The 23,504-nt window shown below is 56.4% G+C and overlaps 1 protein-coding gene across 1 annotated transcript in view; it reads left to right on the forward strand.

The window, feature by feature from the left end:
- The window catches only part of LOC132399016 (coronin-7-like), a 264,124-nt gene that overhangs the window by 201,274 nt on the left and 39,346 nt on the right, over positions 1-23,504 (forward strand). The window lies entirely within an intron of this gene.

A 23,504-nucleotide genomic window follows, 5' to 3' on the forward strand; every position in this document is an offset into this window, starting at 1 on the left:
TTCACCCACTAACCCACCCTGCACACCACAACCACCTCAACACCTTCACCCACAAACCCTCCCTCCACACCCCCAACCACGTCATGACCTTCACCGACTCACCCACCCTCCACACACTCAAACAGCTCAACACCTTTACCCACTAACCCACCCTCCACACACTCAACCACCTCAGCACCTACACCCACTAACCCACCATCCACACCCCAACCACCTCAACACCTTCACACACTAACCCACCCTCCACACGCCAAATCACCTCAACACCTTCACCCACTAACCCACCTTCCACACACTCAAACAGCTCAACACCTTCACCCACTAACCCACCCTCCACAAACCCAACCACCTCAACACCTTCACCCACTAACCCACTCTCCACAGCCCCAACCACGTCATGTCCTTCACCCACTAACCCACCCTCCACACACTCAACCACCTCAACACCTACACCCACTAACCCACTCTCCACGACCCCAACCACCCCAGAACCTTCACCCACTAACCCACACTCCACACCCCAACCACCTCAACACCTTCACACACTAACCCACCCTCCACACCCCCAACCACGTCATGACCTTCACCCACTAACCCACCCTCCACACACTCAAACAGCTCAACACCTTCACCCACTAACCCACCCTCCACACCCCAACCACCTCAACACCTTCACCCACTAACCCTCCCTCCACAACCCAACCACCTCAACACCTTCACCCACTAACCCAACCTCCACACCCAACCAACCAACCACCTCAACACCTTCAGCCACTATCCCACCCTCCACACGCCAACCACCCAACCACCTCAACACCTTCACCCACTAACCCACCCTCCACACCCCAACCACCTCAACAGCTGCACCCACTAACCCACCCTCCACACCCCAACCACCTCAAAAACTTCACCCACTAACCCTCCCTCCACACCCCCAACCACATCATTACCTACACCCACTAACCCACCCTCCACACCCCAACCACCTCAACACTTTCACCCACTAACCCACCCTACAAACCCCCAACCACCTCAACACCTTCGCACACTAACCCAATCTCCAAACCCACAACCACCTCAACTACTTCACCCATTAACTCACCCTCCACACCCCCAACCACGTCATGACCTTCACCCACAAACCCACCCTCCACACCCCAACCACCTCAACACCTTCACCCACTAACCCACCCTCCACAACCCCACCCACCTCAACACCTTCACCCACTATCCCACCCTCCACACACTCAACCACCTCAGCACCTACACCCACAAACCCACTCTCCACAACCCCAACCACCTCAACACCTTCACCCGCTAACACACCATCCACACCCCAACCACCTCAGCACCTTCACACACTAACCCACTCACCAAACCCACAACCACCTCAACACCTTCACCCACTAACCCTCCCTCCACACCCCCAACCACGTCATGACCTTCACCCACTCACCCACCCTCCACACACTCAAACAGCTCAACACCTTCACCCACTAACCCACCCTCCACACCGCAACCACCTCAACACCTTCACCCATTAACCCACCCTCCAGAACTCCAACCAGCTCAACACCTTCACCCACTAACCCACCCTCCAAATCCCCAACCACATCAACACCTTCAGCAACTAACCCACCCTCCACACCTCCAACAACCTCAACACCTTCACCCACTAACCCACCCCCCACACCCCAACCACCTCAACGCCTTCACCCACTAACCCACCCTCCACACCCCCAACCACCCAACACATGCACCCACTAAACCACCCTCCAAACCCCAACCAACTTAACACCATCACCCACAAACCCACCCTCCACACCACCAACCACCTCAACACCTTCAGCCACTAACCCACCCTCCACACCCCGAATCACCTCAACTCCTTCACCCACTAACCCACCCTCCACAACCCAACCACCTCAACACCTTCACCCACCCTCCACAACCCCAACCACCTCAACACCTTCACCCACTAAACCACCCTCCACACCCCAACCACCTCAACACCTTCCCCCACTAACCCACCCTCCACACCCCGAATCACCTCAACACCTTCACCCACTAACCCACCCTCCACACCCAAACCACCTCAACACCTTCACCCACTAACCCACCCTGCACACCCCAACCACCTCAACACCTTCACCCACTAACCCTCCCTCCACACCCCCAACCACGTCATGACCTTCACCGACTCACCCACCCTCCACACACTCAAACAGCTCAACACCTTTACCCACTAACCCACCCTCCACACACTCAACCACCTCAGCACCTACACCCACTAACCCACCATCCACACCCCAACCACATCAACACCTTCACACACTAACCCACTCTCCAAACCCACAACCACCTCAACACCTTCACCCACTATCCCTCCCTCCACACCCCCAACCAAGTCATGACCTTCACTGACTCACCCATCCTCCACACACTCAAACAGCTCAACACCTTTACCCACTAACCCACCCTCCACACACTCAACCACCTCAGCACCTACACCCACTAACCCACCATCCACACCCCAACCACCTCAACACCTTCACCCACTAACCCAAACTCCACACGCCAAATCACCTCAACACCTTCACCCACTAACCCACCCTCCACACCCCAACCACCTCAACACCTTCACCCACTAACCCAACCTCCACACCCCGAATCACCTCAACACCTTCACCCACTAACCCACCCTCCACACCTCAACCACCTCAACACCTTCACCCACTAACCCAACCTCCACACCCCGAATCACCTCAACACCTTCACCCACTAACCCACCCTCCACACCCCAACCACCTCAACACCTTCACCCACTAACCCAACCTCCACACCCCAACCACCCAACCACCTCAACACCTTCACCCACTATCCCACCCTCCACACCCCAACCACCCAACCACCTCAACACCTTCACCCACTAACCCACCCTCCACACCCCAACCACCTCAACAGCTGCACCCACTAACCCACCCTCCACACCCCAACCACCTCAACACCTTCACCAACTAACCCTCCCTCCAGACCCCCAACCACATCATTACCTACACCCACTAACCCACCCTCCACACCCCAACCACCTCAACACTTTCACCCACTAACCCACCCTACAAACCCCCAACCACCTCAACACCTTCGCACACTAACCCAATCTCCAAACCCACAACCACCTCAACTACTTCACCCATTAACTCACCCTCCACACCCCCAACCACGTCATGACCTTCACCCACAAACCCACCCTCCACACCCCAACCACCTCAACACCTTCACCCACTAACCCACCCTCCACAACCCCACCCACCTCAACACCTTCACCCACTATCCCACCCTCCACACACTCAACCACCTCAGCACCTACACCCACTAACCCACTCTCCACAACCCCAACAACCTCAACACCTTCACCCGCTAACACACCATCCACACCCCAACCACCTCAGCACCTTCACACACTAACCCACTCACCAAACCCACAACCACCTCAACACCTTCACCCACTAACCCTCCCTCCACACCCCCAACCACGTCATGACCTTCACCCACTCACCCACCCACCACACTCTCAAACAGCTCAACACCTTCACCCACTAACCCACCCTCCACACCCCCAACCACCTCAACACCTTCACCCACTAACCCACCCTCTAAACCCCCAACCACCTCAACACCTTCACCCACTAACCCACCCCCCACACCCCCAACCACCTCAACACCTTCCTCCACTAACCCACCCTCCACACCCCCAACCACCACAACACATTCACTCACTAACACACCCTCCACACCCCCAACCACCTCAACACCTTCACCCACTAACCCACCCTCCACACACTCAACCACCTCAGCTACATCACCCACTAACCCACCCTCCAAATCCCCAACTACATCAACACCTTCAGCAACTAACCCACACTCCACACCTCCAACAACCTCAACACCTTCACCCACTAACCCACCCCCCACACACAAAACCACCTCAACACCGTCACCAACTAACCCACCGTCCACACCACCAAGCACCTCAACATCTTCACCCGCTAACCCACCCTCCAAACCCACAACCACCTCAACACCTTCACCCACTAACCCACCCTCCCCACCCCAAACACCTCAACACCTTCACCCACTAACCCACCCTCCAAACCCCCAACCACGTCAACACCTTCACCCACTAACCCACCCTCCAAACCCCCAACCAGCTCAACACCTTCACCCACTAACCCACCATCCACACACTCAACCACCTGAACACCTTCACCCACTAACCCTCCCTCCACACCCCAACCACCTCAACACCTTCACCCACTAACCCACTCTCCAAACCCACAACCACCTCAACACCTTCACCCACTAACCCTCCCTCCACACCCCCAACCACGTCATGTCCTTCACCCACTAACCCACCTTCCACACATTCAAACAGCTCAACACCTTCACCCACTAACCCACCCTCCACAAACCCAACCACCTCAACACCTTCACCCACTAACCCACTCTCCACAGCCCCAACCACGTCATGTCCTTCACCCACTAACCCACCCTCCACACACTCAACCACCTCAACACCTACACCCACTAACCCACTCTCCACGACCCCAACCACCCCAGAACCTTCACCCACTAACCCACACTCCACACCCCAACCACCTCAACACCTTCACACACTAACCCACTCTCCAAACACACAACCGCCTCAACACCTTCACCCACTAACCCTCCCTCCACACCCCCAACCACGTCATGACCTTCACCCACTCACCCACCCTCCACACACTCAAACAGCTCAACACCTTCACCCACTAACCCACCCTCCACACCCCAACCACCTCAACACCTTCACCCACTAACCCTCCCTCCACAACCCAACCACCTCAACACCTTCACCCACTAACCCAACCTCCACACCCCAACCAACCAACCACCTCAACACCTTCACCCACTATCCCACCCTCCACACCCCAACCACCCAACCACCTCAACACCTTCACCCACTAACCCTCCCTCCACAACCCAACCACCTCAACACCTTCACCCACTAACCCAACCTCCACACCCCAACCAACCAACCACCTCAACACCTTCACCCACTACCCCTCCCTCCACACCCCCAACCACGTCATGACCTTCACCCACTCACCCACCCTCCACACACTCAAACAGCTCAACACCTTCACCCACTAACCCACCCTCCACACCCCAACCACCTCAACACCTGCATCCACAACCCCACCCTCCACAACCCCAACCACCTCAACACCTTCACCCACTAACCCACCCTCCACAACCCAACCACCTCAACACCTTCACCCACTAAACCACCCTCCACACCCCAGCCACCTCAACACCTTCCCCCACTAACCCACCCTCCACACCCCGAATCACCTCAACACCTTCACCCACTAACCCACCCTCCACACCCAAACCACCTCAACACCTTCACCCACTAACCCACCCTGCACACCACAACCACCTCAACACCTTCACCCACAAACCCTCCCTCCACACCCCCAACCACGTCATGACCTTCACCGACTCACCCACCCTCCACACACTCAAACAGCTCAACACCTTTACCCACTAACCCACCCTCCACACACTCAACCACCTCAGCACCTACACCCACTAACCCACCATCCACACCCCAACCACCTTAACACCTTCACACACTAACCCACCCTCCACACGCCAAATCACCTCAACACCTTCACCCACTAACCCACCTTCCACACACTCAAACAGCTCAACACCTTCACCCACTAACCCACCCTCCACAAACCCAACCACCTCAACACCTTCACCCACTAACCCACTCTCCACAGCCCCAACCACGTCATGTCCTTCACCCACTAACCCACCCTCCACACACTCAACCACCTCAACACCTACACCCACTAACCCACTCTCCACGACCCCAACCACCCCAGAACCTTCACCCACTAACCCACACTCCACACCCCAACCACCTCAACACCTTCACACACTAACCCACCCTCCACACCCCCAACCACGTCATGACCTTCACCCACTAACCCACCCTCCACACACTCAAACAGCTCAACACCTTCACCCACTAACCCACCCTCCACACCCCAACCACCTCAACACCTTCACCCACTAACCCTCCCTCCACAACCCAACCACCTCAACACCTTCACCCACTAACCCAACCTCCACACCCAACCAACCAACCACCTCAACACCTTCAGCCACTATCCCACCCTCCACACGCCAACCACCCAACCACCTCAACACCTTCACCCACTAACCCACCCTCCACACCCCAACCACCTCAACAGCTGCACCCACTAACCCACCCTCCACACCCCAACCACCTCAAAAACTTCACCCACTAACCCTCCCTCCACACCCCCAACCACATCATTACCTACACCCACTAACCCACCCTCCACACCCCAACCACCTCAACACTTTCACCCACTAACCCACCCTACAAACCCCCAACCACCTCAACACCTTCGCACACTAACCCAATCTCCAAACCCACAACCACCTCAACTACTTCACCCATTAACTCACCCTCCACACCCCCAACCACGTCATGACCTTCACCCACAAACCCACCCTCCACACCCCAACCACCTCAACACCTTCACCCACTAACCCACCCTCCACAACCCCACCCACCTCAACACCTTCACCCACTATCCCACCCTCCACACACTCAACCACCTCAGCACCTACACCCACAAACCCACTCTCCACAACCCCAACCACCTCAACACCTTCACCCGCTAACACACCATCCACACCCCAACCACCTCAGCACCTTGACACACTAACCCACTCACCAAACCCACAACCACCTCAACACCTTCACCCACTAACCCTCCCTCCACACCCCCAACCACGTCATGACCTTCACCCACTCACCCACCCTCCACACACTCAAACAGCTCAACACCTTCACCCACTAACCCACCCTCCACACCGCAACCACCTCAACACCTTCACCCATTAACCCACCCTCCAGAACTCCAACCAGCTCAACACCTTCACCCACTAACCCACCCTCCAAATCCCCAACCACATCAACACCTTCAGCAACTAACCCACCCTCCACACCTCCAACAACCTCAACACCTTCACCCACTAACCCACCCCCCACACCCCAACCACCTCAACGCCTTCACCCACTAACCCACCCTCCACACCCCCAACCACCTCAACACCTTCACCCACTAACCCACCCTCCACACCCCCAACCACCACAACACATTCACTCACTAACACACCCTCCACACCCCCAACCACCTCAACACCTTCACCCACTAGCCCACCCTCCACACCCCCAACCACCTCAACACCTTCACCCACTAACCCGCCCCCCACACCCCCAACCACCACAACACATTCACTCACTAACACACCCTCCACACCCCAAACACCTCAACACCTTCACCCACTAACCCACCCTCCACACACTCAACTACCTCAGCTACATCACCCAATAACCCACACTCCAAATCCCCAACCACATAAACACCTTCAGCAACTAACCCACCCTCCACACCTCCAACAACCTCAACACCTTCACCCACTAACCCACCCCCCACACACACAACCACCTCAACACCGTCACCAACTAAACCACCGTCCACACCCCCAACCACCTCAACACCTTCACCCGCTAACCCACCCTCCAAACCCACAACCACCTCAACACCTTCACCCACTAACCCACCCTCCACAGCCCCCACCACCTCAACACCTTCACCCACTAACCCACCCTCCAAACCCCCAACCACCTCAACACCTTCACCCACTAAGCCACCCTCCACACCCCAACCACCTCAACACCTTCACCCACTATCCCACCCTCCATACCCCGAATCACCTCAACACATTCACACACTAACCCACCCTCCACACCCCAACCACCTCAACACCTTCACCCACTAACCCACCCTCCCAACCCCCAACCACCTCAACACCTTCACCCACTAACCCACCCTCCAAACCCCAAACCAGCTCAACTCCTTCACACACTAACCCACTCTCCAAACACACAACCGCCTCAACACCTTCACCCACTACCCCTCCCTCCACACCCCCAACCACGTCATGACCTTCACCCACTCACCCACCCTCCACACACTCAAACAGCTCAACACCTTCACCCACTAACCCACCCTCCACAACCCCAACCACCTCAACACCTTCACCCACTAACACACCCTCCACACCGCCAACCACCTCAAAACCTTCACACACTAACCCACCCTCCAAATCCCCAACCACGTTAACACCTTCAGCAACTAACCCACCCTCCACACCCCCAACAACCTCAACACTGTCACCCACTAACCCACCCTCCAAACCCCCAACCACCCAACACATGCACCCACTAAACCACCCTCCAAACCCACAACCAACTTAACACCATCACCCACTAACGCACCCTCCACACCACCAACCACCTCAACACCTTCACCCACTAACCCACCCTCCACACCTCAACACCTTCACCCACCCTCCACAACCCCAACCACCTCAACACCTTCACCCACTAACCCAACCTCCACACCATAACCACCTCAACACCTTCACCCACTAACCCTCCCTCCACACCCCGAACCACGTCATGACCTTCACCCACTAACCTACCCTCCACACCACAACCACCTCAACACCTTCACCCACTATCCCTCCCTCCACACCCCCAACCACGTCATGACCTTCACCGACTCACCCACCCTCCACACACTCAAACAGCTCAACACCTTTACCTACTAACCCACCCTCCATACACTCAACCACCTCAGCACCTACACCCACTAACCCACCATCCACACCCCAACCACCTCAACACCTTCACACACTAACCCACTCTCCAAACCCACAACCACCTCAACACCTTCACCCACTAACCCTCCCTCCACACCCCCAAACACGTCATGACCTTCACCCACTAACCCACCCTCCACACCCCAACCACATCAACACCTTCACCCACTAACCCACCCTACACACACTGAACCAGCTCGACACCTGCACCCACTAACCCAACCTCCAAACCCACAACCAACTTAACACCATCACCCACTAACCCACCCTCCACACCCCCAACCACCTCAACACCTTCACCCGCTAACCCACCCTCCACACCCCGAATCACCTCAACTCCTTCAACCACTAACCCAACCTCCACACCCCAACCACCCAACCACCTCAACACCTTCACCCACTATCCAACCCTCCACACCCCAACCACCCAACCACCTCAACACCTTCACCCACTAAACCACCCTCCACACCCCAACCACCTCAACACCTTCACCCACTAACCCACCCTCCACACCCCAACCACCTCAACTCCTTCACCCACTAGCCCTCCCTCCACACCCCCAACCACGTCATTACCTTCACCCACTAACCCACCCTCCACACCCCAACCACCTCAACACCTTCACCCACTAACCCTCCCTCCACACCCCCAACCACCTCAACACCTTCACCCACTAACCCACCCTCCACACCCCAACCACCTCAACACCTTCACCCACTATCCCTCCCTCCACACCCCCAACCACGTCATGACCTTCACCGACTCACCCACCCTCCACACACTCAAACAGCTCAACACCTTTACCCACTAACACACCCTCCACACACTCAACCACCTCAGCACCTACACCCACTAACCCACCATCCACACCCCAACCACCTCAACACCTTCACACACTAACCCACTCTACAAACCCACAACCACCTCAACACCTTCACCCACTATCCCTCCCTCCACACCCCCAACCACGTCATGACCTTCACCGACTCACCCACCCTCCACACACTCAACCACCTCAGCACCTACACCCACTAACCCACCATCCACACCCCAACCACATCAACACCTTCACCCACTAACCCAACCTCCACACGCCAAATCACCTCAACACCTTCACCCACTAACCCACCCTCCACACCCCAACCACCTCAACACCTTCACCCACCCTCCACAACCCCAACCACCTCAACACCTTCACCCACTAACCCAACCTCCACACCCCGAATCACCTCAACACCTTCACCCACTATCCCACCCTCCACAACCCAACCACCCAACCACCTCAACACCTTCACCCACTAACCCAACCTCCACACCCCAACCACCCAACCACCTCAACACTTTCACCCACTATCCCACCCTCCACACCCCAACCACCTCAACAGCTTCACCCACTAACACACCCTCCACACCCCAACCACCTCAACACCTTCACCCACTAACCCTCCCTCCACACCCCCAACCACATCATTACCTACACCCACTAACCCACCCTCCACACCCCAACCACCTGAACACTTTCACCCACTAACCCACCCTACAATCCCCCAACCACCTCAACACCTTCGCACACTAACCCACTCTCCAAACCCACAACCACCTCAACTACTTCAGCCACTAACTCACCCTCCACACCCCCAACCACGTCATGACCTTCACCCACAAACCCACCCTCCACACCCCAACCACCTCAACACCTTCACCCACTAACCCACCCTCCACAACCCCACCCACCTCAACACCTTCACCCACTATCCCACCCTCCACACACTCAACCACTTCAGCACCTACACCCACTAACCCACTCTCCACAACCCCAACCACCTCAACACCTTCACCCGCTAACACACCATCCACACCCCAACCACCTCAGCACCTTCACACACTAACTCACTCACCAAACCCACAACCACCTCAACACCTTCACCCACTAACCCTCCCTCCACACCCCCAACCACGTCATGACCTTCACCCACTCACCCACCCTCCACACACACAAACAGCTCAACACCTTCACCCACTAACCCACCCTCCACACCCCAACCACCTCAACACCTTCACCCACTAACCCACCATCCACACCCCAACCACCTCAGCACCTTCACACACTAACCCACTCTCCAAACCCACAACCACCTCAACACCTTCACCCACTAACCCTCCCTCCACACCCCCAACCACGTCATGACCTTCACCCACTCACCCACCCTCCACACACTCAAACAGCTCAACACCTTCACCCACTAACCCACCCTCCACACCCCAACCACCTCAACACCTTCACCCACTGACACACACTCCACACCCCAACCACCTCAACACCTTCACACACTAACCCATCCTCCACACCCAACCACCACAACACTTTCACCCACTAACCCACCCTCCACACCCAAACCACCTCAACTCTTTCACCCACTAACCAACCCTCCACACCCCCAACCACCTCAACACCTTCACCCACTAACCCACACTCCACACACTCAATGACCTCGAGACATTCAACTACTAACACACCCTCCACACCCCCAACCACCTCAACACCTTCACCCACTAACCCACGCTCCACACCTCCAACCACCTCAACACCTTCATCCACTAACAAACCCTCCACACCCCAACCACCTCAACACTTTCACTCACTAACCCACCCTCCACACCCAACCACTTCATGTCCTTCACCCACTAACCCACCCTCCACACACTCAAACAGCTCAACACCTTCCTCCACTATCCCACCCTCCACACCCCAACCACCTCAACACCTTCACCCACTAACCCACCCCCACACCCCCAACCACCTCAACACCTTCATCCACTAACACACCCTCCACACCCCAACCACCTCAACACCTTCACCCACTAACCCACCCTCCACAACCCCAACCACCTCAACACCTTCACCCACTAACCCACCCCCACACCCCCAACCACCTCAACACCTTCATCCACTAACACACCCTCCACACCCCAACCACCTCAACACCTTCACCCACTAACCCACCCTCCACAACCCCAACCACCTCTACACCTTCACCCACTAACACACCCTCCACACCGCCAACCACCTCAAAACCTTCACCCACTAACCCACCCTCCAAATCCCCAACCACGTTAACACCTTCAGCAACTAACCCACCCTCCACACCCCCAACAACCTCAACACCGTCACCCACTAACCCACCCTCCAAACCCCCAACCACCCAACACATGCACCCACTAAACCACCCTCCATCCCACATCAACTTAACACCATCACCCACTAACCCACCCTCCACACCACCAACCACCTCAACACCTTCAGCCACTAACCCACCCTCCACACCCCGAATCACCTCAACTCCTTCACCCACTAACCCACCCTCCACACCCCAACCACCTCAACACCTTCACCCACCCTCCACAACCCCAACCACCTCAACACCTTCACCCACTAACCCAACCTCCACACCCCGAATCACCTCAACACCTTCACCCACTAACCCACCCTCCACACCCCAACCACCTCAACACCTTCACCCACTAACCCACCCTGCACACCCCAACCACCTCAACACCTTCACCCACTAACCCTCCCTCCACACCCCCAACCACATCATGACATTCACCCACTAACCTACCCTCCACACCACAACCACCTCAACACCTTCACCCACTATCCCTCCCTCCACACCCCCAACCACGTCATGACCTTCACCGACTCACCCACCCTCCACACACTCAAACAGCTCAACACCTTTACCTACTAACCCACCCTCCACACCCCAACCACCTCAACACCTTCACCAACTAACCCACCCTCCACACACTCAACCACCTCAGCACCTACACCCACTAACCCACCATCCACACCCCAACCACCTCAACACCTTCACACACTACCCCACTCTCCAAACCCACAACCACCTCAACACCTTCACCCACTCACCCACCCTCCACACACTCAAACAGCTCAACACCTTCACCCACTAACCCACCCTCCACACCCCAACCACCTCAACACCTTCACCCACTGACACACACTCCACACCCCAACCACCTCAACACCTTCACACACTAACCCATCCTCCACACCCAACCACCACAACACTTTCACCCACTAACCCACCCTCCACACCCAAACCACCTCAACTCTTTCACCCACTAACCAACCCTCCACACCCCCAACCACCTCAACACCTTCACCCACTAACCCACACTCCACACACTCAATGACCTCGAGACATTCAACTACTAACACACCCTCCACACCCCCAACCACCTCAACACCTTCACCCACTAACCCACGCTCCACACCTCCAACCACCTCAACACCTTCATCCACTAACAAACCCTCCACACCCCAACCACCTCAACACTTTCACTCACTAACCCACCCTCCACACCCAACCACTTCATGTCCTTCACCCACTAACCCACCCTCCACACACTCAAACAGCTCAACACCTTCCTCCACTATCCCACCCTCCACACCCCAACCACCTCAACACCTTCACCCACTAACCCACCCCCACACCCCCAACCACCTCAACACCTTCATCCACTAACACACCCTCCACACCCCAACCACCTCAACACCTTCACCCACTAACCCACCCTCCACAACCCCAACCACCTCAACACCTTCACCCACTAACCCACCCCCACACCCCCAACCACCTCAACACCTTCATCCACTAACACACCCTCCACACCCCAACCACCTCAACACCTTCACCCACTAACCCACCCTCCACAACCCCAACCACCTCTACACCTTCACCCACTAACACACCCTCCACACCGCCAACCACCTCAAAACCTTCACCCACTAACCCACCCTCCAAATCCCCAACCACGTTAACACCTTCAGCAACTAACCCACCCTCCACACCCCCAACAACCTCAACACCGTCACCCACTAACCCACCCTCCAAACCCCCAACCACCCAACACATGCACCCACTAAACCACCCTCCATCCCACATCAACTTAACACCATCACCCACTAACCCACCCTCCACACCACCAACCACCTCAACACCTTCAGCCACTAACCCACCCTCCACACCCCGAATCACCTCAACTCCTTCACCCACTAACCCACCCTCCACACCCCAACCACCTCAACACCTTCACCCACCCTCCACAACCCCAACCACCTCAACACCTTCACCCACTAACCCAACCTCCACACCCCGAATCACCTCAACACCTTCACCCACTAACCCACCCTCCACACCCCAACCACCTCAACACCTTCACCCACTAACCCACCCTGCACACCCCAACCACCTCAACACCTTCACCCACTAACCCTCCCTCCACACCCCCAACCACATCATGACATTCACCCACTAACCTACCCTCCACACCACAACCACCTCAACACCTTCACCCACTATCCCTCCCTCCACACCCCCAACCACGTCATGACCTTCACCGACTCACCCACCCTCCACACACTCAAACAGCTCAACACCTTTACCTACTAACCCACCCTCCACACCCCAACCACCTCAACACCTTCACCCACTAACCCACCCTCCACACACTCAACCACCTCAGCACCTACACCCACTAACCCACCATCCACACCCCAACCACCTCAACACCTTCACACACTACCCCACTCTCCAAACCCACAACCACCTCAACACCTTCACCCACTAACCCTCCCTCCACACCCCCAAACACGTCATGACCTTCACCCACTAACCCACCCTCCACACCCCAACCACAACAACACCTTCACCCACTAACCCACCCTCCACACACTCAACCACCTCAGCACCTACACCCACTAACCCACCATCCACACCCCAACCACCTCAACACCTTCACACACTACCCCACTCTCCAAACCCACAACCACCTCAACACCTTCACCCACTCACCCACCCTCCACACACTCAAACAGCTCAACACCTTCACCCACTAACCCACCCTCCACACCCCAACCACCTCAACACCTTCACCCACTGACACACACTCCACACCCCAACCACCTCAACACCTTCACACACTAACCCATCCTCCACACCCAACCACCACAACACTTTCACCCACTAACCCACCCTCCACACCCAAACCACCTCAACTCTTTCACCCACTAACCAACCCTCCACACCCCCAACCACCTCAACACCTTCACCCACTAACCCACACTCCACACACTCAATGACCTCGAGACATTCAACTACTAACACACCCTCCACACCCCCAACCACCTCAACACCTTCACCCACTAACCCACGCTCCACACCTCCAACCACCTCAACACCTTCATCCACTAACAAACCCTCCACACCCCAACCACCTCAACACTTTCACTCACTAACCCACCCTCCACACCCAACCACTTCATGTCCTTCACCCACTAACCCACCCTCCACACACTCAAACAGCTCAACACCTTCCTCCACTATCCCACCCTCCACACCCCAACCACCTCAACACCTTCACCCACTAACCCACCCCCACACCCCCAACCACCTCAACACCTTCATCCACTAACACACCCTCCACACCCCAACCACCTCAACACCTTCACCCACTAACCCACCCTCCACAACCCCAACCACCTCAACACCTTCACCCACTAACCCACCCCCACACCCCCAACCACCTCAACACCTTCATCCACTAACACACCCTCCACACCCCAACCACCTCAACACCTTCACCCACTAACCCACCCTCCACAACCCCAACCACCTCTACACCTTCACCCACTAACACACCCTCCACACCGCCAACCACCTCAAAACCTTCACCCACTAACCCACCCTCCAAATCCCCAACCACGTTAACACCTTCAGCAACTAACCCACCCTCCACACCCCCAACAACCTCAACACCGTCACCCACTAACCCACCCTCCAAACCCCCAACCACCCAACACATGCACCCACTAAACCACCCTCCATCCCACATCAACTTAACACCATCACCCACTAACCCACCCTCCACACCACCAACCACCTCAACACCTTCAGCCACTAACCCACCCTCCACACCCCGAATCACCTCAACTCCTTCACCCACTAACCCACCCTCCACACCCCAACCACCTCAACACCTTCACCCACCCTCCACAACCCCAACCACCTCAACACCTTCACCCACTAACCCAACCTCCACACCCCGAATCACCTCAACACCTTCACCCACTAACCCACCCTCCACACCCCAACCACCTCAACACCTTCACCCACTAACCCACCCTGCACACCCCAACCACCTCAACACCTTCACCCACTAACCCTCCCTCCACACCCCCAACCACATCATGACATTCACCCACTAACCTACCCTCCACACCACAACCACCTCAACACCTTCACCCACTATCCCTCCCTCCACACCCCCAACCACGTCATGACCTTCACCGACTCACCCACCCTCCACACACTCAAACAGCTCAACACCTTTACCTACTAACCCACCCTCCACACCCCAACCACCTCAACACCTTCACCCACTAACCCACCCTCCACACACTCAACCACCTCAGCACCTACACCCACTAACCCACCATCCACACCCCAACCACCTCAACACCTTCACACACTACCCCACTCTCCAAACCCACAACCACCTCAACACCTTCACCCACTAACCCTCCCTCCACACCCCCAAACACGTCATGACCTTCACCCACTAACCCACCCTCCACACCCCAACCACAACAACACCTTCACCCACTAACCCACCCTACACACACTGAACCACCTCAACACCTGCACCCACTAACCCACCCTCCAAACACACAACCAACTTAACACCATCACCCACTAACCCACTCTCCACACCCCCAACCACCTCAACACCTTCACCCGCTAACCCACCCTCCACACCCCGAATCACCTCAACTCCTTCACCCACTAACCCAACCTCCACACCCCAACCACCCAACCACCTCAACACCTTCACCCACTATCCCACCCTCCACACCCCAACCACCCAACCACCTCAACACCTTCACCCACTAAACCACCCTCCACACCCCAACCACCTCAACACCTTCACCCACTAACCCACCCTCCACACCCCAACCACCTCAACACATTCACCCACTAGCCCTCCCTCCACACACTCAACCACTTCAGCACCTACACCCACTAACCCACTCTCCAAACCCACAACCACCTCAACACCTTCACCCACTAACCCTCCCTCCACACCCCCAACCACGTCATGACCTTCACCCACTCACCCACCCTCCACACACTCAAACAGCTCAACACCTTCACCCACTAACCCACCCTCCACAACCCAACCACCTCAACACCTTCACCCACTGACACACACTCCACACCCCAACCACCTCAACACCTTCACACACTAACCCATCCTCCACACCCAACCACCACAACACTTTCACCCACTAACCCACCCTCCACACCCAAACCACCTCAACTCTTTCACCCACTAACCAACCCTCCACACCCCCAACAACCTCAACACCTTCACCCACTAACCCACACTCCACACACTCAATGACCTCGAGACATTCAACTACTAACACACCCTCCACACCCCCAACCACCTCAACACCTTCACCCACTAACCCACGCTCCACACCTCCAACCACCTCAACACCTTCATCCACTAACAAACCCTCCACACCCCAACCACCTCAACACTTTCACTCACTAACCCACCCTCCACACCCAACCACTTCATGTCCTTCACCCACTAACCCACCCTCCACACACTCAAACAGCTCAACACCTTCCTCCACTATCCCACCCTCCACACCCCAACCACCTCAACACCTTCACCCACTAACCCACCCCCACACCCCCAACCACCTCAACACCTTCATCCACTAACACACCCTCCACACCCCAACCACCTCAACACCTTCACCCACTAACCCACCCTCCACAACCCCAACCACCTCAACACCTTCACCCACTAACCCACCCCCACACCCCCAACCACCTCAACACCTTCATCCACTAACACACCCTCCACACCCCAACCACCTCAACACCTTCACCCACTAACCCACCCTCCACAACCCCAACCACCTCTACACCTTCACCCACTAACACACCCTCCACACCGCCAACCACCTCAAAACCTTCACCCACTAACCCACCCTCCAAATCCCCAACCACGTTAACACCTTCAGCAACTAACCCACCCTCCACACCCCCAACAACCTCAACACCGTCACCCACTAACCCACCCTCCAAACCCCCAACCACCCAACACATGCACCCACTAAACCACCCTCCATCCCACATCAACTTAACACCATCACCCACTAACCCACCCTCCACACCACCAACCACCTCAACACCTTCAGCCACTAACCCACCCTCCACACCCCGAATCACCTCAACTCCTTCACCCACTAACCCACCCTCCACACCCCAACCACCTCAACACCTTCACCCACCCTCCACAACCCCAACCACCTCAACACCTTCACCCACTAACCCAACCTCCACACCCCGAATCACCTCAACACCTTCACCCACTAACCCACCCTCCACACCCCAACCACCTCAACACCTTCACCCACTAACCCACCCTGCACACCCCAACCACCTCAACACCTTCACCCACTAACCCTCCCTCCACACCCCCAACCACATCATGACATTCACCCACTAACCTACCCTCCACACCACAACCACCTCAACACCTTCACCCACTATCCCTCCCTCCACACCCCCAACCACGTCATGACCTTCACCGACTCACCCACCCTCCACACACTCAAACAGCTCAACACCTTTACCTACTAACCCACCCTCCACACCCCAACCACCTCAACACCTTCACCCACTAACCCACCCTCCACACACTCAACCACCTCAGCACCTACACCCACTAACCCACCATCCACACCCCAACCACCTCAACACCTTCACACACTACCCCACTCTCCAAACCCACAACCACCTCAACACCTTCACCCACTAACCCTCCCTCCACACCCCCAAACACGTCATGACCTTCACCCACTAACCCACCCTCCACACCCCAACCACAACAACACCTTCACCCACTAACCCACCCTACACACACTGAACCACCTCAACACCTGCACCCACTAACCCACCCTCCAAACACACAACCAACTTAACACCATCACCCACTAACCCACTCTCCACACCCCCAACCACCTCAACACCTTCACCCGCTAACCCACCCTCCACACCCCGAATCACCTCAACTCCTTCACCCACTAACCCAACCTCCACACCCCAACCACCCAACCACCTCAACACCTTCACCCACTATCCCACCCTCCACACCCCAACCACCCAACCACCTCAACACCTTCACCCACTAAACCACCCTCCACACCCCAACCACCTCAACACCTTCACCCACTAACCCACCCTCCACACCCCAACCACCTCAACACATTCACCCACTAGCCCTCCCTCCACACACTCAACCACTTCAGCACCTACACCCACTAACCCACTCTCCAAACCCACAACCACCTCAACACCTTCACCCACTAACCCTCCCTCCACACCCCCAACCACGTCATGACCTTCACCCACTCACCCACCCTCCACACACTCAAACAGCTCAACACCTTCACCCACTAACCCACCCTCCACAACCCAACCACCTCAACACCTTCACCCACTGACACACACTCCACACCCCAACCACCTCAACACCTTCACACACTAACCCATCCTCCACACCCAACCACCACAACACTTTCACCCACTAACCCACCCTCCACACCCAAACCACCTCAACTCTTTCACCCACTAACCAACCCTCCACACCCCCAACAACCTCAACACCTTCACCCACTAACCCACACTCCACACACTCAATGACCTCGAGACATTCAACTACTAACACACCCTCCACACCCCCAACCACCTCAACACCTTCACCCACTAACCCACGCTCCACACCTCCAACCACCTCAACACCTTCATCCACTAACAAACCCTCCACACCCCAACCACCTCAACACTTTCACTCACTAACCCACCCTCCACACCCAACCACTTCATGTCCTTCACCCACTAACCCACCCTCCACACACTCAAACAGCTCAACACCTTCCTCCACTATCCCACCCTCCACACCCCAACCACCTCAACACCTTCACCCACTAACCCACCCCCACACCCCCAACCACCTCAACACCTTCATCCACTAACTCACCCTCCACACCCCAACCACCTCAACACCTTCACCCACTAACCCACCCTCCACAACCCCAACCACCTCTACACCTTCACCCACTAACACACCCTCCACACCGCCAACCACCTCAAAACCTTCACCCACTAACCCACCCTCCAAATCCCCAACCACGTTAACACCTTCAGCAACTAACCCACCCTCCACACCCCCAACAACCTCAACACCGTCACCCACTAACCCACCCTCCAAACCCCCAACCACCCAACACATGCACCCACTAAACCACCCTCCATCCCACATCAACTTAACACCATCACCCACTAACCCACCCTCCACACCACCAACCACCTCAACACCTTCAGCCACTAACCCACCCTCCACACCCCGAATCACCTCAACTCCTTCACCCACTAACCCACCCTCCACACCCCAACCACCTCAACACCTTCACCCACCCTCCACAACCCCAACCACCTCAACACCTTCACCCACTAACCCAACCTCCACACCCCGAATCACCTCAACACCTTCACCCACTAACCCACCCTCCACACCCCAACCACCTCAACACCTTCACCCACTAACCCACCCTGCACACCCCAACCACCTCAACACCTTCACCCACTAACCCTCCCTCCACACCCCCAACCACATCATGACATTCACCCACTAACCTACCCTCCACACCACAACCACCTCAACACCTTCACCCACTATCCCTCCCTCCACACCCCCAACCACGTCATGACCTTCACCGACTCACCCACCCTCCACACAAACAGCTCAACACCTTTACCTACTAACCCACCCTCCACACCCCAACCACCTCAACACCTTCACCCACTAACCCACCCTCCACACACTCAACCACCTCAGCACCTACACCCACTAACCCACCATCCACACCCCAACCACCTCAACACCTTCACACACTACCCCACTCTCCAAACCCACAACCACCTCAACACCTTCACCCACTAACCCTCCCTCCACACCCCCAAACACGTCATGACCTTCACCCACTAACCCACCCTCCACACCCCAACCACATCAACACCTTCACCCACTAACCCACACTACACACACTGAACCACCTCAACACCTGCACCCACTAACCCACCCTCCAAACGCACAACCAACTTAACACCATCACCCACTAACCCACTCTCCACACCCCCAACCACCTCAACACCTTCACCCGCTAACCCACCCTCCACACCCCGAATCACCTCAACTCCTTCACCCACTAACCCAACCTCCACACCCCAACCACCCAACCACCTCAACACCTTCACCCACTATCCCACCCTCCACACCCCAACCACCCAACCACCTCAACACCTTCACCCACTAAACCACCCTCCACACCCCAACCACTTCAACACCTTCACCCACTAACCCACCCTCCACACCCCAACCACCTCAACACATTCACCCACTAGCCCTCCCTCCACACACTCAACCACTTCAGCACCTACACCCACTAACCCACTCTCCACAACCCCAACCACCTCAACACCTTCACCCGCTAACACACCATCCACACCCCAACCACCTCAGCACCTTCACACACTAACTCACTCACCAAACCCACAACCACCTCAACACCTTCACCCACTAACCCTCCCTCCACACCCCCAACCACGTCATGACCTTCACCCACTCACCCACCCTCCACACACACAAACAGCTCAACACCTTCACCCACTAACCCACCCTACACACACTGAACCACCTCAACACCTGCACCCACTAACCCACCCTCCAAACGCACAACCAACTTAACACCATCACCCACTAACCCTCCCTCCACACCCCCAAACACGTCATGACCTTCACCCACTAACCCACCCTCCACACCCCAACCACATCAACACCTTCACCCACTAACCCACCCTACACACACTGAACCACCTCAACACCTGCACCCACTAACCCACCCTCCAAACGCACAACCAACTTAACACCATCACCCACTAACCCACTCTCCACACCCCCAAACACCTCAACACCTTCACCCGCTAACCCACCCTCCACACCCCGAATCACCTCAACTCCTTCACCCACTAACCCAACCTCCACACCCCAACCACCCAACCACCTCAACACCTTCACCCACTATCCCACCCTCCACACCCCAACCACCCAACCACCTCAACACCTTCACCCACTAAACCACCCTCCACACCCCAACCACCTCAACACCTTCACCCACTAACCCACCCTCCACACCCCAACCACCTCAACACCTTCACCCACTAGCCCTCCCTCCACACACTCAACCACTTCAGCACCTACACCCACTAACCCACTCTCCACAACCCCAACCACCTCAACACCTTCACCCGCTAACACAACATCCACACCCCAACCACCTCAGCACCTTCACACGCTAACTCACTCACCAAACCCACAACCACCTCAACAACTTCACACACTAACCCACTCTACAAACCCACAACCACCTCAACACCTTCACCCACTATCCCACCCTCCACACACTCAACCACTTCAGCACCTACACCCACTAACCCACTCTCCACAACCCCAACCACCTCAACACCTTCACCCGCTAACACACCATCCACACCCCAACCACCTCAGCACCTTCACACACTAACTCACTCTACAAACCCACAACCACCTCAACACCTTCACCCACTATCCCTCCCTCCACACCCCCAACCACGTCATGACCTTCACCGACTCACCCACCCTCCACACACTCAACCACCTCAGCACCTACACCCACTAACCCACCATCCACACCCCAACCACCTCAACACCTTCACCCACTAACCCAACCTCCACACGCCAAATCACCTCAACACCTTCACCCACTAACCCACCCTCCACACCCCAACCACCTCAACACCTTCACCCACCCTCCACAACCCCAACCACCTCAACACCTTCACCCACTAACCCAACCTCCACACCCCGAATCACCTCAACACCTTCACCCACTATCCCACCCTCCACACCCCAACCACCCAACCACCTCAACACCTTCACCAACTAACCCAACCTCCACACCCCAACCACCCAACCACCTCAACACTTTCACCCACTATCCCACCCTCCACACCCCAACCACCTCAACACCTTCACCCACTAACCCTCCCTCCACACCCCCAACCACATCATTACCTACACCCACTAACCCACCCTCCACACCCCAACCACCTGAACACTTTCACCCACTAACCCACCCTACAATCCCCCAACCACCTCAACACCTTCGCACACTAACCCACTCTCCAAACCCACAACCACCTCAACTACTTCAGCCACTAACTCACCCTCCACACCCCCAACCACGTCATGACCTTCACCCACAAACCCACCCTCCACACCCCAACCACCTCAACACCTTCACCCACTAACCCACACTCCACAACCCCACCCACCTCAACACCTTCACCCACTATCCCACCCTCCACACACTCAACCACTTCAGCACCTACACCCACTAACCCACTCTCCACAACCCCAACCACCTCAACACCTTCACCCGCTAACACACCATCCACACCCCAACCACCTCAGCACCTTCACACAC

Source organism: Hypanus sabinus, chromosome 9 (genome assembly GCF_030144855.1).
Source record: "Hypanus sabinus isolate sHypSab1 chromosome 9, sHypSab1.hap1, whole genome shotgun sequence".
Classification (NCBI taxonomy): domain Eukaryota; kingdom Metazoa; phylum Chordata; class Chondrichthyes; order Myliobatiformes; family Dasyatidae; genus Hypanus; species Hypanus sabinus.